The 25,167-nt window shown below is 42.3% G+C and overlaps 2 protein-coding genes across 16 annotated transcripts in view; one reads left to right on the top strand and one right to left on the bottom strand.

The window, feature by feature from the left end:
- The window catches only part of ARVCF (ARVCF delta catenin family member), a 466,295-nt gene extending 446,300 nt beyond the window's left edge, over positions 1–19,995 (bottom strand). For 8 of the 13 annotated variants that reach the window (XM_030583062.1, XM_030583074.1, XM_030583073.1 and 5 more), the window contains exons 1-2: positions 19,822–19,920; positions 19,465–19,511 (exon numbers count right to left, since the gene is read on the bottom strand). The gene's annotated coding sequence lies outside the window, so the exon portion shown is untranslated. Of the gene's footprint in view, positions 1–19,464; positions 19,512–19,817; positions 19,921–19,974 lie in introns of those variants that run through there. The other 5 variants (XM_030583068.1, XM_030583067.1, XM_030583069.1 and 2 more) reach the window with 5 other exon arrangements.
- A 4,466-nt stretch (positions 19,996–24,461) lies between these two features.
- Positions 24,462–25,167, top strand: part of TANGO2 (transport and golgi organization 2 homolog) — a 79,476-nt gene continuing 78,770 nt past the window's right edge. For 2 of the 3 annotated variants that reach the window (XM_030583098.1, XM_030583099.1), the window contains exon 1: positions 24,485–24,557. The gene's annotated coding sequence lies outside the window, so the exon portion shown is untranslated. Of the gene's footprint in view, positions 24,558–25,167 lie in introns of all 3 variants that reach the window. The other variant, XM_030583097.1, reaches the window with a different exon arrangement.

Genomic DNA, 25,167 nt, shown 5'->3' with positions numbered 1-25,167 from the left:
GTTTGGAAGGATGCTTATCCTTGTTTCTAAGTTTACCTGTTTAACTGTGGGTAACCTAACTTTCTAGGCAGCCCTAGACAGGAACAGATTTCAATATTCTTAAAATGGTACCGTCTTAACTGGAGCCTGAATTTAGACATGCAGCTTTCATTAATATAAACTGAAGTACCTGTGGCACCTTAGAGACTAACAAATTTATTTCAGCATGAGCTTTCGTGAGCTATAGCTCACTTCTTCGGATGCATAGAATGAAACACACAGACAGGAAATATTTATACATACAGAGAACATGAAAAGGTGGAACTATGCATACTAACAGGAACAGTCTAATCAATTGAGATGTATAAATATCTCCTGTCTGTGTGTTTCATTCTATGCATCCAAAGAAGTGAGCTGTAGCTCACGAAAGCTCATGCTGAAATAAATTTGTTAGTCTCCAAGGTGCCACCAGTACTCCTGTTCTTTTTGCGGATACAGACTAACACGGCTGCTACTCTGAAATCTATAAATTGAAGTGGTATTTAGAGTCTCTCCAGCTATAAAAAACCTGCAAATGGATTTTTTAGAAAGCCTACAAATATTATCAGTGAGTAAAAATAAGCTGGCTAAAAAGGGGCTTCATATTTTTCACTATGCAAAGCTGTGCACATAGTTAAAACTAACATGCAGGGGGAAAAAACCTATAACGTGTTGCCTTCAAGCTTCCTTGAGGTTCCATGGCTAATGTGACATCACCAACATAGTGTATGTTAGGGTGTCAGAGAACCTAAAGAAAAAAATAAAGTAAATTTAGGCTACCAGTATGCTAAATGCTCATCTTAGCCTGATTGTCTGAGGAATGTGACACATATTTATAAAGTTAATCTAACAATGGACTTTCTGAAAAATATCTTAAAGAATTTAATTCTATTAAAATACCTCAGATCTCAGTAAGTTTTACCAAAACTACATCATTACGTCATATCCTAATGCTGGAACCTTCAGAAAAGCCTATAAATCAAGTCGATGGGAGTTGGTCCCTAACTCCCTAAGAACCTTATAAAGTCCCTAGATCAATCACTAAGAGGCTCTCATATATTCCTTTTATTCTAAATTCAGCTATTAGAACATTAAAACAACCGTACTTGGTCAGACCAATAGTCCATGTAGCCCAATATCCTGTCTTCCAACAATGGCCAGTGCCAGATGCTTCAGAGAGAATAAACAGAATAATTGTCAAGTGATCCATCCCCTGTTGTTCATTCCCAGCTTCTGGCAGTCAGAGGTTTAGGGACATCCGGAGCATGAGACTGCATCCCTGACCATCTTGGGTAATAGCCATTGATGGATCTATCCTCCATTAACTCATCTAATTATTTTGGCATTTACATCTCCTGGCAACGAGTTCCACAGGTTGACTGTGCATTATATGAAGTAGTACTTCTTTTTATTTGTTTTACACCTGCTGCCTATTAATTTCATTGGGTGACCTCTGGTTCTTGTGTTGTGAAGGAGGAAATAACACTTCGTTATTCACTTTCTCCACACAACTCACAATACTATAGACCTCTATTATATCCCGCCTTAGTCATCTTTTTCCAAGCTGAACATTCCCAGTCTTTTTAATCTCTCCTCATATGGTAGCTCTTCCATACCCTTAAACATTTTTGTTGCCCTTCTCTGTACCTTTTCCAATTCTAATATTTTTTTGAGATGGGGCGACTATCACTGCATGGAGTGTGGAAGTGTCATGGATTTAATAATGGCATTATGATATTTTCTATCTTATTACTGATCCCTTTCTTAATAGTTCCTAACATTCTGTTCGCTTTTTTGACTGCTACTGCACATTGAATAGATGTTTTCAGAGAACTATTTATAATGACTCCAAGATCTCTTTCTTGAGTGGTAACAGCTAACTTAGAGCCCATCATTTTGTATGTTAGTTGGGATTATGTTTTCCAATATGCATTATTTTGCATTTATCAACACTGAATTTAATCTGCCATTTCATTGCCAAGTCACCACTGATCTTCCTTCAACATAATACTGAATTATCTGATCAAAATGAATTACATCCTGCTTGTTCAAAGTCAAGTATAGCTGCAAAACTTGTAACAATTATCAGAATTGAACTTCTCATTAGCTGGAAGGTACATCACCTAAGGATATGCCTCTATCAGTTTGCTGTCTCCTCAGTCAATTTCAGTAGAATTGGAGAAAGTTGTCAAGAGATGACAACAAGACTTCTCATTTTAGAAGGTAGTAAATCTTTTCAGTGTAATCAGGAAATATCTCCTGGAAAAGAGAACCCTGTGCTACTTCCTATTCAGCTGAACGCAGGTATTTGTTAAGCAATAAGTGAACTCGCAGGTTATCCTTTCAATCCACAAGGATCAATAATACTTTGTGTTTGTGTTGATTTCTAATTTTCAAAAACATTAACTTTTTTAAAAACAGGAACAACAACAGTGTCTAGCATATCACTTTCAGCCCTGGTATTAAAACCTCCTTGAGAAGTCTTATAATTCCTTCATTCTGAATTATGTAACAAACCACAATGCTGTGGTAAGACATCAATGACGATGTAAACATCAATCTTTCTGAAATTCAGTAGAACCCAGTATAATGTCTCTCTGCTTTGAAACCGTGGTGAACACTTTCCCTACGTAAAGTTAAATGCCTTGGTTGTTTCTTTGACCAGACAGACTTGCATGGATAGGGAATTCAATAATCATCAATGCAATGAACGTTTGCACAGGTTGAAAAGTACATTTATCACCTATTAAACATGTCGGAGTGAAGGACTAGCAGGAAAGGCTAACATGGCAAAGATTTTTCCAATAACGTATCTTTCTTTTGCACAGGACACAATATGAACAGAAAATATGTTCCCACATGCTGGTGGGTGAATGTGACGTACCAGGGTACAATCTAAACTAATAAGCAGCTGTGGCACTCTTTCCCTGCAATCTTGGGTGCCTTATGATGCCTTGCTAAGAGAGTTCCCACTTGTCTTCCAGCATGTAAGACACACTCTGAGTGTCTATGTGCAACTGCAGCCTGCCAACCACACTCTGAGTTACACTCTGGCTCTCGCCAGTCTGGGTTATACTGCAGAGTGACCCCAGCACACCCTCCATCTTTAATAGAAATAATATGCATACAACTTGCCACCCCAAATGGAGTTTCCCAGACACTGGATTAGATAAAACAATAAAACAAGTTTATTAACTACAAAGAAAGATTTTAAGTGAGAACAAGTAATGAGGCATAAAGTCAGAAATGTTTACAAGAAAAATAAAAATAAAACACAATTGGTACCTAACTTAACTAAGTAAAATTCAAAGCAAAGTTTTCTCACCACATGCTTTCAGGAGTCTTATTGACCAAACTTCTTAGGTTAGGACCCCTCCCAGTCCAACAGCTGCTTACTCTGTTCCTTCAGGTGCAATGACTCTATGGGTGTTCATCTTTCCCTTTTACAGTTTTAGTCCCCCTCTTGAAAAATATTGCCACAGTTGAGCCCACTACAATTACAACTTCAGGAGCTACTTCTGAATAGAAAATAGTCAACAAGAAGATCTGGAAGTTAATTGGTGATCACTTGAAGCAAATTGTGGATGCTTCTGGTGCAAAGACCTTATTAACATTATAAGTACAGTACCAGGTTTACAATGGCACTAGGCCCAAACTCAGAAGAGGCCCTGCCCCCCATTCTGCCTGTGCTCTGCCCCCTCCCTGCCTCACCTTCTGCTTATTCCTCTCCAACCCGTCCCCCTGTGCAAGTGGCAAGCAGGGCCTTGGGAGGAAGAGGCAGAGTGGGGGTGGGGCATGGGAATGGGCGGTGCAGGAATAGGCACCACAAAAGGTTAATCCAGCCCTGTATAGGTAGTAAAGGTTTTACATCTACAGGAGCTAAACTATTGAGTGGATTACAAGCAGAATGGAATACAGATCTGAGTTTTCAGTCTGAAGTTTCTTCAACCAGTTTTAAATGCAAAGTCTACAAAGTACACCTGAAACCATATGGACCATTGTATCTGCAGCTGAGGGAACACTTCACATGCTGAGATTATCCACAATAAAACTTTAAAACAAGTTTTCTTTTCAAATTCTTAAAGCCCCTAAGATGATTCTATTCCATTTAATAAATCTGTATGGTAGCTTGCCTACAGGCTCACTTGCCTAATCAGCTAAACAATAAAATTAACCAGGGATTGGAGGGTAAGGATGTGTCATCAGTGGCCCTACATCTTGTTCTCAGGAACGTTGGAGTTTCTGGCATCCTGGACATAGCTCGGACCTCCTGTTGAATTTCAACAGTTTTAGGCATAGAAGAGGTAGTTAGAGAGCAACAATCTTTTAAAATGGTTTCCTCTTACAAGAGCTTCCTCAATTAGTGAGTGTCAAGGTTCCTTCCCTACTCTGAACTTTAGGATACAGATGTGGGGACCTGCATGGACACTTCTAAGCTTAATTACCAGCTTACATCTGGTATCGCTGCCACCACCCCCAAGCACTACTTTTCTTCCCTGGGTAGTCTTGAGAAACTTCACCAATTTCCTGGTGAACACAGATCCAAACCCATTGGATCTTAAAACAAGGAGAAATTAACCATCCCCCCTCCTTTCTCCCACCAACTCCTGGTGGATCCCGATCCAACCCCCTTGGATCTAAAAACAAGGAAAAAATCAATCAGGTTTTAAGAAAAAGGCTTTTAATTAACGAAAAGAAAGGTAAAAGAAAACCCTCTGGGAGAGATTAGCATACCAGCTACTCTCACAGACAACAGATTCCAAACATAGAGGATGTTCCCCTGGGCAAAAACTTAGTTACACAAAAAATATCCAAATATCCAATTCTGATAATTCCCTTAATGGTACCAAGACAAGTTACAAAGGAAATAAACATAAACCTATTTATCCCTTTCTAAAATTTACTACTCTGATAAGAGGCTGGTTCCTTGATCTTTTTCACTCTGGCTGAAACTGAAACTCTAAACAAAGGAAAACTTCCCTCCTTCCTTTTGAAACATCTTGTTCCCCCACTAGTTCCTCTGGTCAGGTGTCAGCTAGGCTAGGTGAACTTCTTAACCCTTTACAGGTAAAAGAGGCATTAACCCTTTACTATCTGTTTATGACACGCCCCCCAAATCTCAGACAGTGTTGAACCACACTAGCGGTGATTTCTTCCTAGAACTTTAGAATAAACAGATTAATAAAACACATGCACCTTTATATATACTACTAATTATGTAAAACTACAAGATTTTTCACATTTTCAGGACAATTTTTACCAGTTAACTCTGGGAAACTTTCATGGGAGAGTGCATCAACTACTTTGTTAGAAGCTCCTGAAATGTGTTGAATTTCAAAATCAAAATCTTGGAGAGCTAAACTCCATTGAAGAAGTTTTTTGTTGTTTCCCTTGGCAGTATGAAGACACTTTAGCGCAGCATGGTCAGTTTGTAGCTGGAAACGCCGTCCCCAAACGTATGGGCGTAGCTTTTCCAGGGCATACACAATGGTGTAGCATTCTTTTTCACTGATTGACCAGTGGCTTTCCCTCTCAGACAGTTTCTTGCTGAGAAATACGACAGGATGGAATTCTTGATCCGGTCCTTTCTGCATTAAAACTGCTCCTACACCACACTCAGACGCATCTGTAGTTACTAGGAATGGTTTGTCAAAGTCTGGAGCCCTTAGCACAGGGTCAGACATGAGTGTTGCCTTAAGCTGGTTAAAGGCCTTCTGACACTCATCAGTCCACTTAACTGCATTTGGCTGTGTCTTTCTGGTCAGGTCTGTCAGCGGGGCAGTGATTTGGCTGTAGTGTGGTACAAATAGCCTGTAATATCTGGCCAAGCCTAAGAATGATTGGACCTGTTTTTTTTACTTGGGGATAGGCCACTTTTGGATAGCAACCACTTTGGCCTGTAGGGGGTTTATAATTCCTCAACCCACCTGATGTCCAAGATAAGTCACTTTGTTTTGGCCTATTTGACACTTTTTAGCCTTAACAGTTAGTCCTGCCTGCCTGATGCGCTCGAAGACTTTTTCCAGGTGCTCCAGGTGTTCTGCCCATGAATCAGAAAAAATGGCCATATCATCGAGGTATGCAACTGCAGATTCTCCCAGTCCTGATAGGAGACCATCTACAAGTCTTTGGAAGGTGGTGGGTGCATTTTGCAGCCCGGAAGGAAGCACATTAAATTCATACATCCCTGCATGGGTAATGAAGGCTGACTCTTCCTTGGTGGGTTTATCTAGCGGTACTTGCCAGTACCCCTTGATTAAGTCTAATGTAGAGATGAACTGGGCACGTCCCAATTTCTCCAATAGCTCATCGGTGCGTGGCATTGGATAGTTGTCGGGATGAGTTACAGCATTTAGCTTATGGTAGTCCACGCGAAAACATATTTCCCCATCTAGTTTGGGAACTAGAACCACTGGAGATGCCCATGCACTGTTAGAGGGACGGATTATACCCATCTGTAGCATGTTTTGGATCTTCCGTTCTATAGCAGCTTGGGCATGAGGAGACACCCGTTAGGGTGGGGTTCTAATTGGGTGAGCATTACCTGTGTCAATGGAATGGTATGCCCATTCAGTCCGTCCTGGGGTGACTGACAACACTGGTGCAAAGCTAGTGCACAGCTCCTTCATCTGTTGCTGCTGCAGACATCCTAGGGTTATGGCAAGGTTCACCTCTTTCACACCACCGTCACTTTTTCTGTCATAGTAGACACCTTCAGGCCACTCCACATCATCTATTCCCTGGGCTGTAAACTGGGAAACCTTTGATTCTCTGGAATAAAAGGGCTTAAGAGAATTAACATGGTATACCTTAGGCTTTATGTTGAAGGTGGGGAATGATATGAGATAGGTAACAGCTCCTAGGCGCTCCTGAACCGTGAATGGTCTTTCCCACGACGCTTCCATTTTATGGGCCTGGAGCGCCTTCAAAACCATGACTTGGTCTCCTACTTTGAAGGACCGTTCTCTGGAATGTTTATCATACCAAGCCTTTTGCTCTTCCTGAGCATCCTTTAGGTTTTCTTTAGCAAGGGCTAAAGAGTGTCAGAGGGTGCTTTGTAGGTTGCTTACGAAGTCTAGAATGTTAGTTCCTGGAGAAGGCGTAAATCCCTCCCATTGCTGCTTTACCAACTGTAATGGTCCCTTAACCTCGCGGCCATACACAAGTTCAAATGGTGAAAACCCTAAACTGGGCTGTGGTACAGTGCTGTAGGCAAAAAGCAACTTGTGCAACACTAAGTCTCAATCATTGGAGTGTTCATTTACGTACCATGGCCCCCAAAGTTCCATTAAACCTCTCCACCAGGCCATTGGTTTGATGGTGGTAAGGGGTGGCAACCAAGTGATTCACCCCATGAGCTTCCCATAGATTTCTCATGGTTCCTGCCAGGAAATTAGTTCCCGAATCGGTAAGGATGTTGGAGGGCCAACCTACCCTGGCAAAAATGTCTGCTAATGCCAGGCACACACTTTTAGCCCTGGTGTTGCTTAGAGCTACTGCATCTGGCCATCGGGTATCAAAATCCATGAAAGTCAGTATGTACTGCTTTCCTCTGGGGGTCTTCTTTGGGAAAGGACCCAGAATATCCACAGCTACTCGCTGAAATGAGATCTCAATTATGGGGAGTGGCTGGAGAGGGGCTTTGACTTGGTCTTGGGGCTTTCTCACTCTTTGGCACACCTCACAAGACCGGACATAATTAGCAACGTCCTTGCCCATTCCCTCCCAGTGGAAGGATTTCCCCAACCTGTCTTTGGTTCATTTCACCCCAGAATAGCCACTGGGATGATCATGGGCTAAGCTTAAGAGCTTTACCCGGTACTTAGTCGGGACTACCAACTGTCTTTGAGGACTAGACCGCCAGTCTCCTGGTGTCCACCAGAAAGAGTCTCCTTGTATAAAAGTCCTTGTTCTACAACAAACCAGGATCGGTTAGAAGAGCTGAGAGGCGGTGGGGTGCTCCGTGCTGCCACCCAAGCTTTCTGAAGGCTGTCATCTGCTTTCTGCTCAGCCTGGAACTGTTCCCTTGATCCTGGAGACATCAGTTCCTCCTTAGACTGGGGACTTGGGCTTCGTCCCTCTGGAAGCGATGTAGGTGATGGGATTGTTTTCATTGATTTTGAACTGCTCTCCGCTGGTGCACTATGTGATATTTCAGGCTCTGGCTGAGCCTCTTGGGTAGGATTGTCTGCGGCTTCTGCCACTTCAAGCCCGCTGGTGCCCTCTGGCGTTGGAGTTGTAGATGGGTTTGCAAGCGCTGGAGTCAGTGCTGGCAACGGTGCTGGTGCTGGTTGCTTTGCCAGTTCTGGTTCTGGGACTGGATTCACTACGGTTGTAGCATTCATGGGAAGAAGATCCAGTTTCACCACCTCTGTCTGGGACTCTGGTAACACAGACGGGGCCCTGGTGGACAGCTCAGGAACAGGGATGGGTGTAGAAGCTTGTTTGGCCTGGTTGCGTGTGACCATTTCCACCCTCTTGGCTAGCTTCACATGGTTGGCCAAGTCTTCCCCCAGTAGCATGGGGATGGGATAATTGTCATAGACTGCAAGAGTCCACATTCCTGACCAGCCTTGTACTGGACAGGCAACTCAGCTGTAGCCAAGTTTAAAGATTTTGACATGAATGGGTGAACTGTCACTTGGGCCTCTGGATTGATGAACTGGGGATCCACTAAGGATTGGTGGATAGCTGACACTTGTGCCCCAGTGTCTCTCCACGTGATAACCTTCTTTCCGCCCACTCTCAAGGTTTCCCTTCACTCCGAGGGTATTTGAGAGGCATCCAGGCCTGGGGATCTTTGGTGTGACTGTGGTGTAATGAACTGTAATCGGTTGGGGGTTTTGGGGCAGTGGGCCTTTATATGTCCCAGTTCATTACATGTAAAACATCGCCCAGCTGACTGGTCACTGGGCCGAGGTGGGTTGCTGGAGACTGGTGAGGTGGGACAATAAGGTGTCTGGGGCTTTCCTTGGGTTGTAGGTGGGGCCTTGGGTTGCCCCCGGTGGTAGGGTTTGGTTTCGGTTTGCCCCCTCTGATATTCGCTCCAATTGCTAGTAGTTTTTTTCTTTTCTGCCACTTCCACCCATCTGGCTCCAATCTCCCCCGCCTCGGTTACAGTTTTGGGCTTCCCATCAAGGATGTACCTTTCTATTTCCTCAGGAACACCCTCTAAGAACTGCTCCATTTGCATTAGGAAGGACAAAGCTTCCACAGATTCAGCACTTGTTCCTGATATCCATGCATCCCAATTCTTTCCCATGTGGTAGGAGTGTCAGGTAAATGACACATCTGGTTTCCACCTTAGGGCTCGGAACCGCCGATGGGCATTGTAGTGGGGTGGACTGCCCCACTCCCTGGGAGGATGGGTTGTGGCAGGCCAGGGCACCTGCGCAGCCCAGGAGTCAATCAGAAAAGGGCTTATAGGGAGCCAATCAGGGCCCAGATTGGAGGGAGCCAATCAGGGCCAGGCTCACCCATATATAAAGGCTGCCCAGAGCAGGACTGGTCAGTCTGTCCCAGGCCTTTGACAGGGGAAGGTCAGTCAGTCAGTCAGTCAGTCAGTCTCCAAGGGGGAGACTAGCACTGTGGACAGCGCAGTGCTGGGCAGGCTTAGGGAGGCTAGAAGGCTCTAGCCCATAGCTGCCAGGCTGCAGGCCCTGAAGGTAAGGGCCTAGCGGGTGCAAGTGGCAGTTGGGGAAGCGGCGGCCCAGGGGAACAGACAGAGGAGGGGAAAGAAAAAGGACAGCAAGGCTGATGCCAGAGGATCCCTGGGCCGGGACCCAGAGTAGAGGGTGGGCCTGGGTCCCCCCTTTCCTCCTTGAAGTACACCCAGCCATTGGCCATAGGGAGTGGCCATTATAGACTATGTCCGATCCCTGACACGAGGGATTAGACTTTGGGGTGTGTGGTTGCATATGGTGGCTGGAATGTTGGACTGCTGATCATCGATCCCTGGAAGGGGTCCAGATGGACTAAGGGACACTGCCGGAGGGCAGTGGCCTCAAAGAGGACGCTGCTGAGCAGGGAGCAACGTGGGTCCAGCGACAGCAGCAGAGGGTAGAACAATGGACAGGACACCACCAGGAGGGGGCGTTCCACTGGAATCAAGCTAATTCCCAGAGTCACCAGCAGGAGGTACTGCGGGTGGTGAGTCCCAAACCGTTTGCAGGCATGCTCAGGTGTTAGCCCCATTCTGATTCTGGCCTTGGGTTGAAAAAGTTTATAATCATTCATGTGTTCCTTAGGCATTTCAGCTTCCACCTCTGCTAAGGGTTCACTGAGCTGTGGCCTCAGCTCTATCATTTACTGGTCTGTAGAGATGCTGTACCCAAGGCAGGCCCTTTCAAAATTTTCTAAGAAGGCCTCAGTATCGTCACCTGCCTTGTAGGTGGGGAATTTTCTGGGATAGGAAACAATACCTGGAGAAGGGTTGTTAGGGTTGGCTGGTACATCCTGCTTAGCCCTTGCTAATTCTAGTTCATGCTTTCTCTTTCCTTCCCTCTTCTCCATCTCTTTTTCTCTCGCCTACATCTCTTTTTGTTTCTGCTCCATAGCTCTTTTGTGGGCAGCCTCAGCCCTGGCCATCTGTCTGACATGTTCCTTCTGGCTCTCCTCAACCTGGAGTTCAGCTAATTCTAGCTGTTGTTGGATGTTTTTTTTATCTTTGCCTGACATTTTCCCCCTCATCTACCTTAGCTATCTGAGTGGGGGTGGGGGGAGAACAGCTTGGAATCTTTGGTTACTGTAATGTGACTCTTTAGGAACAAAAACAAATAAAACAGGTTTTTGTGACTCACCTTGGCAATGTTAGTGACCCTCCAGTGATCACAGCTGGAGCTTCCCTTCTAACAAAAAGCCCTCTGTTTGAATCTCTTATCTGTTTGCCTTCAGGGTATCTCTCCTTCACTGCTTCCCCAGCATCTCAAAGGAGGGAAAAAAAGGAAATCTAGCTTTTGGTTCCTAAAAAAATCCCTCACCGCTGCTCACCATGTCAAGGTTCCTTGATCTTTTTCACTCCAGCTGAAACTGAAACTCTAAACAAAGGAAAACTTCCCTTCTTCCTTTTGAAACATCTTGTTCCCCCATTGGTTCCTCTGGTCAGGTGTCAGCTAGGCTAGGTGAACTTCTTAACCCTTTACAGGTAAGAGGCATTAACCCTTTACTATCTGTTTATGACAGTAAGAAACAGAAGAAAAAGGCGAACAGTGAAGTTAAGGAGGAGGGAGTGTACACGTGTGTTTAATTTTAATTTGAGGTGTGTCATAGTATATTTCCCCAGTCTGAACCTTAGAGTCCAAAAAATTGGAGTACCAGCATGAATTCCTCTAAGCTTAATTACCAGCTTAGATCTGGTACACTGCCACCACCCAAAAATAGTGTTTTGGGGCACTCTGGTCCCCCCAAAACCTTCCCTGGGGACCCCAAGACCCAAATTCCTTGAGTCTTACAACAATGGGGAATAAACCATTTTCTCCCCCCTTCTCCTTTCTTCCTCCCAGATCTTTCCCGCCCTGGGTACACTAGGAGATCACTGTGATTCAAACTCCTTGAATCACAACACAGAGAAATCAGGTTTTTTCTCCCCCTTTCCTCTCCTTCCCAGGCTTTCCCTCCCTGGGCTATCCTGGAGAGAGAGACAGATTCAAGCTCTATGAATCCAAAACAAAGGGATTCCACCTTTTTCCCCCTCCCTTCTCTCTCCCTGTCTTCCACCAATTCCCTGGTAAGTACAGACTCAATTCCCTTGAGCCTCAACAAGGGGAAAAAATCAAACAGGTCTTAAAGAGAAACTTTTAATAAAAAAAGAAAGGAGTAAAAGTTGTCTCTGTAATTTAGATGGTAAAAGTTACAGGGTCTTTCAGCTTATAGACACTAGAGAGAAGCCTCCCCCCAGCAAAATACAATTTAAAATACTCCCAGCAAACTACACACTTGCAAATACAGAAACAATCAAAAGACTAAACTCGCCTTGTCCTGGTACTTACTAAAATTAGAACAGAAGAGATTCTTTCAGAAAGATTGGAGGAATCTGCTTACATGTCTGGTCCCTCTCAGAATCCAGAGAGAACCAAACAAAACCCAAAAAAACACAAACAAAGATTTTAAAGTATCTTGTTTCCTGATTGGTCCTCTGGTCAGGTGTTTTTTGTTTACTGTTTGTTAATCCTTTACAGGTAAAAGAGACATTAACCCTTAACTATCTGTTTATGACAGGGCACTTCTATTAGCTCTCCAAAAGTGCACTTTGTAATATCAACAAGCATACAAGACAACAATGTACAATGCTGTACCACGTCTGTGACCACCTAGAACCTTGTCATTATGCTGCATACCGCTGCCGCTCAGAACTTTATGGCAACTACAGGGATTAATTTAGATCATCTTATTCCAAAAGCACAGGTCTCATCACTTGGGCTAAAGGAGAATTTCCAGCCCTTTGCATGGAACCTTCCTGAGTTCATCCTTCAGATCTCTTCTCTCTCCACAATGAATTCCTTCACTGAATACTCTCCTCTGCTGGGATAACTATGAGGAACTTGAAAAATATTCCTTAAACGTATTGCCAAACAGTTAATAAATCATATTTAAACTATATATTAACCTACATTAAAAATGTAATGTAATAACCTTCCTCTCATGCCACTTGTCTTTAGATTGTAAGCGGCCTTGGGACATGGAATGTGCTCCCTTTCTGTTTGGAAAGTACCTAGTGCATTTTCTGTGTCACCAGAAATAAGTTTAGAAAAAATCTATTCCTGAGCAACATAAAGTGCAAGATATAGAGTGAGGCCTTGATCCTGCGGAGCGTTCTGCCCAGGACGACCTCACACCTGGATGGAGCCCAAATTAATTCAATGGGACTGTGTAGGTATAAGGATCCATGTGGGTAACACTCAATTAAGTAACTTAAAATGTATCTAACTGAGAACGAAGGTCTTAGAAGTCCATTGATAAGAATGTCAATTCATGACGTTGTGGAATCTTCAACACTAGAGATTTTTAAGAGCAGGCTAGACAAACACTTGTCAGGGATGGTCTAGATCGGGGTCTCCAACGTGGTGCCCACAGGCACCATGGCACCCACCGAGGCATCTATGTACGCCTACGTAATGGCCATTGGACAAGCATCCGCCGAAATGCTGCCGAAAAATGTCGTCATCAAGAGGCATCGTTGCCGAAATGCCGCTGATTTTCGGCAGCATTTCGGCGGCAACGCCTCTTGACGTTGCCGCCTGTCAGGGCATTTCGGCAGATGCTTATCCACCAGCCACGGTCCTCAGTAGCTCATCATCCGGCGCCTGCCACCCAGAAAAGGTTGGGGACCCTGGTCTAGATACCACTTAATCCTGCCATGAGTGCAGGGGACTGGACTATGTGATCTCTTGAGGTCCCTTCCAGTCCTATGATTGCATGAGGAGGAAGCGACTTCCTCCCATACACTTTCAAGACTAATAAATGCACGGTTCTAAAGGGGTGGAGGGGAGAGAGAAAATTAAATACTTGAGTTTTACCATAATTAAATAACATCAAAGTTCTATGAGCCAAAATTGATCTAGTTGCTTTTCCCCTTTAAACCAAGTTGCAATGTTCACTCTTGCAATGTAATTCTTCATCAGTGTTTTTCCTAACACACTAAATGCTTCAGTATTCTTAAATAAAATCAGAAGCCACACAGTAAACCATTGTTCTAGAGGACGAATTGGTTAGTAAGACTTCAGATTTCAAGCTTCCAAGGTCATATGACAGCAATAAGTATACAAATAAAAAATTAAATTGTGAAAGATACCTCAACAGTGTCCTTTTAATCTTTAGCCAACTTGAAATGTCATGTAAGCACTGAACCAGCAAAGAGATGACACTGCTTAGATAGCAAAATCTCAATTTCTCACTGACCTACAAATCGGAAGCTAGTAGATCAGTGGTGCACTGGTGTATTTCTACACTGTAGCTCATGGAAACATTGTAAAAGCTTCTGAGATAAAAAAGCATGTGCACAAGATGCAGGGAAACCATAATGAGAAAAAATGGTAGCAAAGGTGCAGAAGATATAAAACAGTATAGTCAAGTGCCTTATGGAATAAAGATCTTAAAATGTCTAAGGATGCTGTCATATTTGGTGAGACATAGCATAGTCCCCATTTTCCAACTTCACAAAATGGTTTTCCAGTACAGTATAAAGTGGATAAATGAAATAAGAGACGCACCATCTTCCCCATGTTTTCTTAATTAATCTTAATACCTTGTAAAACTGCACCAGGTAAATTGCACAGATAAGACAACGAGATTAAGTAGTTTTCTGTTACAGACACCAAACACACAAATCAGTCACTTAAACCAAAAGACAGATCTCAGTGATGAAAGCAGCAAAGAATCCTGTGGCACCTTACAGACTAACAGACGCTTTGGAGCATGAGCTTTCGTGGGTGAATACCCACTTCGTCAGATGCATGTAGTGGAAATTTCCAGGGACAGGAATATATATGCAGGCAAGCTAAAGATAAGCTCATGCTCCAAAGCGTCTGTTAGTCTATAAGGTGCCACAGGATTCTTTGCTGCTTTTACAGATCCAGACTAACACGGCTACCCCTCTGATACTAGTGATGAGGTCCTTTTACCATTACACTTTTATCTTACCTGAGGATTACTGACTACAGTGAATGCTATACAAAATAAAAGTATTATCATCACTAGCTACTAGACATTTTCTGTGGGGGAGAGAGCAACTTTTCAAGAACATTTCTTTTAACCAACTGAAATATTGCCTCAATGCAATCAAATTCTTCAGTGTTTTAAAATAATGGGTTTGTGCCACAGTCTTCACGGAGCTGTAGCAATAGTCCCACTTCACATGTATCTAATGATTCTAGACTATTTTGTTACAATATAATTGCATCATTTCCCTCTATTTTTAAATGGACTAAGTGCCCATGAATAGTGCTATTTACAATATTGTAGATTGAAATCTTCTAACCTCAAAACCAGTGCACCAGCAGTGAAAGCTTCCCACTGGTTGCCCCAAATCTAAAATGGAGGAACCATCTCTTAGAACAAAACTCATTTATCTCCAATTTCTCCATGTCAGTGCAGTCTATGGATCTCTGAGACTGCTACATAGGTGAGCACATGTGCACCAGAAAATAGATTAAGACCAACTTCTCATTTCACTAAGCCATTATAGAGGTGTTGCATGGTAATTACTTTTTAGTTATAAGCAAATCTAGTCAGAATTGATCCTAAGACCTAGAACCCTAACTTTGCTTTGTAAAAGTACAAAAACAAACAGTCTGAGCATCAAAATCCTTACTCAAGTTGTCTCACTGCAGGACATAGCAACTGATTACTCAGGAACTACACTAGTTAGGTGAGTAATGCTTAGATGAGTGAGGGATAACTGGATTAGTAAAGGGATATTTAGAGTGATGCTGCACTACAAAGGTTTAGAATCACAACGGGTGCTGTTATGCTAAAGAAAGAAACTCAGTATCTTCTAGCCGAAACAAAAGTTCACACTTCTAAAAATGTACACACTTAGATAAACCTCTTCAAAGGTGTCCAGCAATTTTCTGTGCACGGTTTGGCAAACATGGGGTCCTGATTTTCATAGGTGCTTGTCATCTGGCAGCATTATTGACTTGAACTAGAATTGTGGACCATCAGCCCCTCAAGCCTTGACAACTCAAGATGGAAAAACTGGAGTTTCCATTACTTTGAGAGCACTTGACTCTTTTGGAGTTAACTCTAAGAGAAGGAGGTGATGAGATCATAAACCACACAATTCTGTATTCATCAAAGCAGGTTACTTATGTAAATAAGAATGTAAACTTGAGAAAATATGTTCAAAGAGAGCACCTGAATCCTTTTGAACATAATTTAAGACTACAATAATGAGTTAAAATGGATACGTTGATAGGCGAAAATACACTACGTTTAGTGGTACGATAATGCCTTCAGTAGTTAGATTTATTTTCACAGGCTGCCCACTATAGTATCAACAGTGATACGCTACCAGTAATGGCAAGTCTTACCACAAGCTGTACTCAGTTAGTTCTTAGTAGGAGTAGGAATTCAGTAACTAGATTAAGAAAACTAAAGTGTCCTTTATAACAGATGACAATAATTTGGGGGACCTCATTCATTTTCCCAACAGTTCTGCATTCTTCTCTCCACCATTTTCAGGCATATTTGTGGGTCAAAGTAGAAAACTTCAGTGAAACAATGGCAGTTAATGAATGTAACCAAGACTATGTGAAAGACACTTTGTCTCGTGTATTAACTAGGTCTATAAAGCAATGAAGGGTAATAGATGCTGTTCATTTAACATTAAATTATAAGCTATTTGTGCACACCAAAAGGCCACTTTGTGAAAATCTGATTGCCAAATGGCTGTCTACCAGCCTTTCAAAAAATTGTAGCTTACTACATTTTGCTGCCTGCTCCTAAAACATTGCAAAGAAATAGATAACAAAAGGAATATGATTCATTTACATATCCCGGTCTTATGGGATCTTCACACAGATTCATCTCTGAGCTAGATCACAGAAGTTAGAACTCCAAAACCCTGAAGGGGTTTTGTTCCTTCTCTGGTTTTGGTTGTTGAGGAAGTAGAAAGGGCTAATAGAAAATGAAATGCATGTGTTACTGTTTTTCAGACTTATTTTGGCTTCTTTAAAATGGATGGGGAAAGACCTATTTTTAATAAGCAGGTCAAGTTCCACTGCTTTCCAAAGATAGCTGAGATACATGCTTGTGCTTATCGATAAGGCTATGAGTCAGTCACGGAGGTCACAGAGTCCGTGATTTACATGACCTCTGTGACTTCAGTCCTGGGAGACAGGGCTCCAGCTGTCAGCCCCGAGTGGTGTGGCTCTGGCTTCCATGAGTTATTGTTTATTGCCCATGTCCTGTCCCTTGCTTTGACTAAAATTACCCAGGCTAAAATCTTAGCCTTACTTATCTATTACATGACATATGTAAACCATACCTAAACAGGAGACTACCTCAAGATATCTTTTTTTCTTGTTCTTAATGTTATAGCAATACCATATTTCTATCTACTTTTTTGAGAAAATACGATATTTGTCTAGATGCATGTGTCCTAAGTGTTTTGTATTCGGAAGATAAATTATATTGGGTCACTGACTCTTCTGAACTGCATGGAGATGTGAATTTAGAATAGAGACTAGGAGCTAGATTCTACTTTAAATGAGACTGGTGTAAACCCAGAGTGATCACTGAATCCAATCTATACTAACAACAGAATTTGGCCCTTGATCTTCTATGCAGATGAGAAGGGCAGGAGTGCAATATTTGATTGGAACTTCTGCTTTGGAGATTACACTGATAGTTATTACTAAAGCAATCCACTGTATAACATGCTGGCATACTTCCCTTAAATTGGAAGGGGATAAGCTAAATGCAGTCTCACTCTTAGCTATAAAGGCATTTGTTTACAGCGTTTGCGTCAATGATTTATACCCACATAATAAAATATTAAGAGCAGCAAAATATAGATCTAGTACTACAACAGTTTTGACAGGTTTTCTGATAGTATACAGTTTCATACGCAAATTTAAATCTACCGGAAACAATGCAGATATGTGTTTATTGCATTACATAAAATAAGATATACATGCTTACATTTATATAACTGTAATATGCATATACATGAACTTCTAGGATAAAATGTCGGTCTTCACTATAGCTTGTACAAAATATAAAGTACAACTAAAATGAAGCATTCTACTCTCTGCCAGTGCACTACTGACAAACTCTATATCCTGTAAATAACTCTGCATTTTGCTAACTTATTGGTCCTTTCAATAATAAAGAATTACTGAAACAAAATTCCACTGCAGGAATTTTGAATGAACAGATGAAAACCGCAAGCAACGGGAAACAATTTTTCACTGGTAACCTCTAAATATCAGCTCAAATCTATGGTTAAATCCGCTGCTTTAGTTATTTATGTTGAGAGAAACCATGTAGTAAGAATATCAAATCAGGAAAGGCAACTTTTGTAGGGATAACAATCAATGTCAAATAAAACAAAACCTAAGCATCATTAGACAAAACATGGGGATATAACAATACAGTCAAACTGTATTGTTCCTCTCAACCTTGCCCACCAAATACATTCCTCTAGCCTGGCAGGGGAAAGAAACCTATTTGCCTAATGGGGCATAGAATTTAAATATTTCAGACAACCATTTACAGAGATGTCGCTTAAAATAAATTTAACAACTATGCATCTAAATATCTTGCATTATTGAGATCATAAGGTAGATCACAAGTTGTTTTCCTGTAGAAACTATGAATTATCCAGCCTCCCAATTTCTTCAGACATCATACATATCCACTGCTAGTTTAATATAACAAATCCTAATTTGCTCCAAAGCAGACTCAATATGAAACTGCATTTTTTCCTTACTCCAGTTTCTTCTAACATTTTTAGAGACAATAAAATGTCAGGTTTCATTCCTCCACAATATAGAATTTCTGCAGTTTTGCAAGTAAGATATCTCTTTAAATCAATAGAAGCTGAAATAGGTGCAGACTGCAGCATTGCATCCAGAGGAAGATACAATCAGCCAATGTCAATATTCTGTCACTTGGGATCAGGAATTTTACTATAAAAATCCTCACTACCTTAAGGAAAAAAATATGTATCCACCAATTTCTGGATGTCATACAGTCAAGGTTTAAAAAAGATTAATAACATTGGAATGTGAAGTGACATGTCTTGTGCAAAATTCAGCTCAGTATTTTTTTGAACATCCTAAGAACAAAAACTGGAGTTCACCATAATTAGGCACAAAAGTACATTATAAAAAATGAGAAATAAATGTTTTAGAATAATCCATCTAATACAATACAATATAGGAAAAGAGATGGTCTCTGCCATTTATATGCTTGATCTGAACATTTTAAGGAGTTGCTCAAGATTTGGAAACATTAGATTATAACTATGCAAAGTAATACTGCACAGAAAAATGCTAAGTAAAAATAATTCCTTTGGCTGGTAAGATTGTAAGAGGATTTAATCGTTTCACAATTTAAAATAAAAAGGCTAGTTTGGCTTGTTCTTTGCTGCAAAGCAAGAGGCTCATCTCCTATGCAAGCCACAAATAACCTGAGCAATGACTTCCCTCTATGTTAAGAGCTGCCTATCATATTGCAGAATTAACACAGTATTGGTTTATTTACCATTTGCATGTGTGTGTGGTGGCTATTTGTAATTTTAGCTATTCACATGTATCAGCTCCTCCCTGTATATCACAAGACAAACAAATATGTATTATTTCAAGCCTAAACTGCAACTTTAAGCACACAAAGCTAGTCTGCAACCCTGATGCAAAGTCATCCTAAATTCACTTCACTCTACAAGATCTGTGATACAAGACTGTGATAGTCCATTCACTCCCCCAAGCCCAATGATCTACTCACCATCTCTTCTATTTCTGTCCTCAGCTTATTTTCCTTGCCTCTTCTGGCTTCACACGATCACAAGGAAGGGGTGTACCAAAAAACAAACAAACAAACAAGCCCTCTTAAATAAAATACTCAGCAATTGATCGGCAGTAGATCAACCAAATCTCTTCCTCTCTCCCTTTTCATTTTCCAGAAACAGAAAATATCTCTAAGATCACCACTGCCTGTTACTCATTCATTCCCCGACCCCAGAAAAAACGCTGTAGGTGCATTCGATTTAAATTGCATTTCCTTCCATCCCCCAACTCATAAATTCTTCTCCAGAGATCGCAATGGTACGTCGGATTCAGATTCAATTTCGTTCTTACCCACCAAGCCAACGTAGTAGATGCATCCGACTCGGGCTGAATTTCCTCCCTCCCACCTCCAAATTCCTTCCTCTTCATTTACAAAGGGTATTCAAGGAAACCTCTTTATCTAAAGAAGGGGGGAAAATAGCAGTGTTTAACCCTTTTTTGCATTTACCTTTTGCTGCTTTTCTTTAAAAAAAAACCACAGTTAGGATTCCTTCTTTTTAAAAGACAAATAAACTTGCTGCCATTATCTTTCTATAGGGTCTTCCACTCCCACATCCAGGGTCTGGCGCGCTTCATCTCTCACGGAGAAACAACCTTCCTTATAGTCCTCCCCAAAAGTCTACTCTCCCCCCCCCCGCCCAAAAAAGAGGTTGAGGAATAATGTCTTTTTTAAAAGGGTTTTTGTGCACACACACAAACACACTCTTAGGGCATACATTTAAACAATCAACTGTAAAGTTTGTATAACGCCTTATTTCCCCACGCCCTCTCAAAAAGACCCTCGATAAGATGCCCACCAAAGACGCAGTTGGATCTTGTAAATTAGCGTGTACAGTTATTTATCCTTCTAACTCTATTATAATGTGGGGGCGTTAATCCTTTCTCATCAGTAAAACTTTGGTGGGGGGTAAAAATACTGAGTGATGGAAACAGGAATTCAGGTTTTACCCTCCCTCCTTTAAGGACAGCAAGGCTGGTTAGTGGGTCTGTCCTGGGAGCAGAGGAGATAGGGGTGGAAAATAGCTCAATTGTGCTCTAAATCCAGAAAATGGTCCTGCCACTGCTGATTCTTACCCCCTAGTTCGCAGCTGTTCGCCTGCGGTCAGCAAACAAAACAACGCAGTCCTCGCTAGCCATGGTTTTTCCCATTGGGCATCTTTGTTTTGTTAAACCCAGCAACGACTATCTCATTGGTGAAGTTCCTCTAGTCTGGTCACTGGCTGCTAGCGCAGTTTGGCATTGGACAGCATGCGTGTCCGTCAAAGTGGAATTAACCTCCCCGAGGGGTGAGAGGGAAGTTCACTGGTCCCATTCCGTTTGGGAATGTATTATGATTTAATGCTTTTAATTTGTTTAATCACTTGAAATACGATGGTGATTAACAAAAAGATCACAACAAAACATGGCACTAAAAATCCTTCTGAAGCACCATAGATTTGCACTTTGTAGATTCTAAAGCACATGTAACAAACTGAAAAGGAAACAAGACATCTGGATAGCAAGAACTTTTAGCCCCGAAGTCCAAGCAGCCAAACAAATAGGAGCCTGATCTTGCATTCAGATATCCCAAATCTGCACTGATTTCAGTGAAAGACTTGAGTGCCAAGATATAGGATTGGGTTGCACAAGGATTTATGGCACCAGCATAATACATAAACTCAGCATCACCAAGTCCAAGCATTCAAATATTTAGAGGGGCCGAAAATCAGTCTTTTAAAAATTCATGATTTTTAAACAAAATTAAGATTGTTTGCCCTTTTTTAAGCCTTTAAATTTCACTTATCACATTTTCAGGTTTTTTCTCAATCTGACACCCCCTGAAAATCAGGCCCTTTTTTCCTGCTCTCAAATTGGGCAACCCAAAATGGAAGTACCCAAAATCACTAATCACCTCTGAAAATCTCAGTCTTCTTGATAAAACCCTTGTGAGATACAACAGTGTAATTATAACTTTGCCGATGGGTAAACTCTGTAATAAATAATGGGCCTGATTCTGTAAGAGCCCTCCGTCTGGAATTTCCCTTGGCTTCAGTAGGACTTACGTACATAGTGCTTGTAGGATCTGGCTAACTAAACCATCAGTGTCAAGTAACATATTCAGCAGAAGCCTCACAACAGCCTATAGCCCATGTCTTCTCTAAATCACAGTTGTGTGAAACATTTCCCCTCACATTCACAATCATGTAACACCGTTGTGGCTATAATTTTCCATATAGGCAGTTACAGTAAAATTAGGAAAGTATAATGTATTCTTTTAGTTCTTGTAATGTAATGAAACATCTAGAAATAATCAGGAAGAGCCAGTACCATGTGACCATTCAGTTCTTTAGACAACCAGCAAGTGCTTCACAGACCACCAGTGGCCTATGGACCCCTTCCTCGGAATCTCCACCACTTCTTTCACTGAATGCACTCAAAACAAACACATGATCAGTATCCACTTGAGAATGGACTATTGTAATTTGGTTAGTAATAGAAGCTACATGCAGTTCCTCAAAAGATGGAGGTTGACAAAGGACATAATAGCAACTAGGGCTTTTGAGGGAGAAAAAAAATACTATAGGCACAGGAAGTAGAAGCAGGGGATTAAATGGGCAATAGCCTCACTAAATCTAGTAGAGTGACCAGATGTCCTGATTTTATAGGGGTCTTTTTTTTATATATGCTCCTATTACCTCCCACCCTCTGTCCTGATTTTTCACATCTGCAGTCTGGTCACCCTAAAATCTAGCTACCCGTTACTGGTCTGCTTTTGGGAAACCTCCTTAAACAAAGTCTTCAAATGCCACAGTAAAACTAATCAAATTTCTCAAACATGTAGAAAACAGGCAAACATGTGGCTTATCCGTGAAAGACAACAGTTATCTACATTCTCAAACTCAGAGAGAATTTGCCTCTTCCTCTTCTCCGAGGATGCAACTTCTACTGATGACATGCAGAGCCTTAACATCTGAGGATTTTTAATAGGTATCAAGCAAAGAAGCATTTCTAATTTGGTTAAATACTTTCAGCAAGAAAGAACTGCTGTCCCAGATTCCTTAACTAAAAGACCTTATTAGCATCTTACAAAAACATAGTCTTATTATGGGAAGAGATACCACACCAAAATGCTAGAATAGAAAAACATGACCAAACTATCACAAAGACAAAATATCAAGTTTCCATGGAACACAGTTCATTCAAATTAAATTCAAACTTATTCAAGGTACCATCCTTATTAAGAAACCTCCTGTCTTAAAAGATCACCCTTAAGTATCTCAGCATATTTTATTTGTCCTTTATTATAGATCCACCTCTGGTAAACAACCAATATGGTTGGTCTCTCGAGTGATAGCTTATGACATGTTTTACTGTACTCTAATCAACCGTTCTAAAGCATTTTCTAAGACATTACTTCCCAGTAGAGATTTCTTCTGCTTAATGTCAAAATGATCTGCTAGATCTGCTATAAATGTGCTAAATAAAACCCACTAGAATGCAATAGATTTTTTTTAAACAATCTTTGGCCTTAATGCTGCATGTTACCGTGTAACTGCTGTCAGGCACTATGTTTGCTCACCTCTCCTTGACTTCAAAAACTGTACAATTAACTAATCAGCTGCAGAGTCAGGCAGATTGACAGAGTTACTTGTGTAACTTGCCTTATGTTAAATTTGGAAAGCTGTGTTTAAATAACATCTTCGAAACTCAAATCTATTTTTCTCTACATTTATGCATGTTGAAGTTTTATTGTGCATATCAGCCTAACATCCTGGTTTAGATCTAATAGCATGAATAGCTCTTGCTATTTTGGAAGCTCTTTTCCTTTCATAGTGCTTCATATTAAAGAACTGTTTTCATACCTTCTGTATACTGGGCTTGATTTATCCTCAGGGGATAGGTATTAGCCCTGAGAGAGAGAAGTCAGTGTTTCTACTACTACCTTCCCCTGGAGGCTCTGCCAGAAGGCAGTTTGAATTTACAGCTGAGGTTCCGTTGAAGCCATGCTATTGCCATTCTCTTCCCAGAAAAACAGGCAGAGCCTAAGTGTTTAAGATCTTATTTGAAAGCCCCACATGGTAAATTCCTTGAGCCACTATTTCAGTTTGGGCAGGTGAACAGCTGAGTTGACCCCATCCTTGTTTAAACCTGCAGTTCTAGGTAGACTCATGAAGGGATTATCAGTTCTGGCCATGCTGTGTTTGACCAAGTAACTGAGGACAAAACCCCCTCTTTATTTCCCCATTCTGGGATAAACCAGGGTCCTACCCAGCACCCAGCTCAAAGTAAGTTCAGGGCTCCTCAAATGTTACCGGAGGATGCAAGGAGCCTTTCTGGCAAGTGAGACTAGCTGGACCACAGCCATCCTGGCCACATGCCACCGAGGGAAGTGTGGCAGGGGTGTAGAGCCCTGAAGGGCCATATCTGCATGCTGAGGTGGCATAGAAGGGGTATCATGCAGTGGACAATGAGGCCTGGAGGGCATCACACCTGAACAAACTTCCCCGCAGTCAAAGTTAGTCAACACAGAGAGGCCTGTGACGTGACTGCCAGCAGCCATGCTCCATCTGCCTGTGCTTTGCAACCTCCACCCTCCCAAACAAGAGGGCACCTGACCAGGGCTGTTGGGTTAGGGGCTACCACCGCCCAGGTAATCCCTGTCCTGGGTCCGTCACCAAGGCCCACAAGGGCGGGAACTGCTACGGGGAGAGGACACGGGGGAGAGCCGTTGGCGAAGGAGCTGCGGTAAGCGGAGCGAAGATTCGTGGGGGGAGAGAGCCCACAGAACGGAAGAGCCGCACCAGAGCCTGGTGAGGGGAGGGGCAGACTGAAGAGAAGAGCCGAGATTTGGAGCGCCGTAGGAGCCCTACTTGAGCGACACGGGAGCGACCCAATGAGAGGTCGGGGAAAAAAAAGAGGCTTACGTTCCAATAGCGTGCGAAGAAGGAGGGGCCTATGAAGCCAATGGGTGTGTCTGTTGTTACGGTGTCGCCTTTTCCCGGAAGTGTGTAACAGCTCGAGGAAGCGTCGCTGTTTCGCTCTGTGTGCTGGGTGAGTGTGAGAATATCAGCGTCTCGCTGCTCCAGGGGGCGCGGGGAAGATCCTGGAGCTACCGGGCTGTGAAACTACAGGGGCCCTTAAAACTCGCCGTCCGGGTAGCCTGTCGAGTCAGAGTTGAGGGATAGGAGCCTGGGTCCCGTCCGCAGCGCCCTGTAGGCGAGGCCCCTAGTCACTGCAGCTTCCCCCATGGGAGGAGTCCCTAGTGGTCTCCCACAAGGGTTTCAGGCTCAGAGAGGCCCTGGGTGACGTCCTCCAATAAGACGCTGATTCTCAAACTTTTGTACTGGTGACCCCTTTCATACAGCAAGCCTCTGAGTGTGACCTCCCCCTTATAAATTAAGAACACTTTTAAAATATATATTTAATACCATTATCAATGCTGGATGCAAAGCGGGGTTTGGAGTGTAGGCTGACAGCTTGTGACCCCCCCTCCCCCCACACATAATAACCTTGTGACTTCCTGGGAGGTCCTGACCCCAGTTTGAGAACCCTTGCGATAAGAGAAGGATGGTCTTGTGGTTAAGGTCTTGGCTGATGTGGATTCATTCCTGGCTCTGCCACTATCTTCCTGTGGGGCCTTGGGCAGGTCACTTAAACTGCC

This window comes from Gopherus evgoodei, chromosome 13 (genome assembly GCF_007399415.2).
Source record: "Gopherus evgoodei ecotype Sinaloan lineage chromosome 13, rGopEvg1_v1.p, whole genome shotgun sequence".
Taxonomy (NCBI): domain Eukaryota; kingdom Metazoa; phylum Chordata; order Testudines; family Testudinidae; genus Gopherus; species Gopherus evgoodei.
Note: the sequence above shows the minus strand (reverse complement) of the source record. Positions and strands in the feature narration are given on the sequence as shown.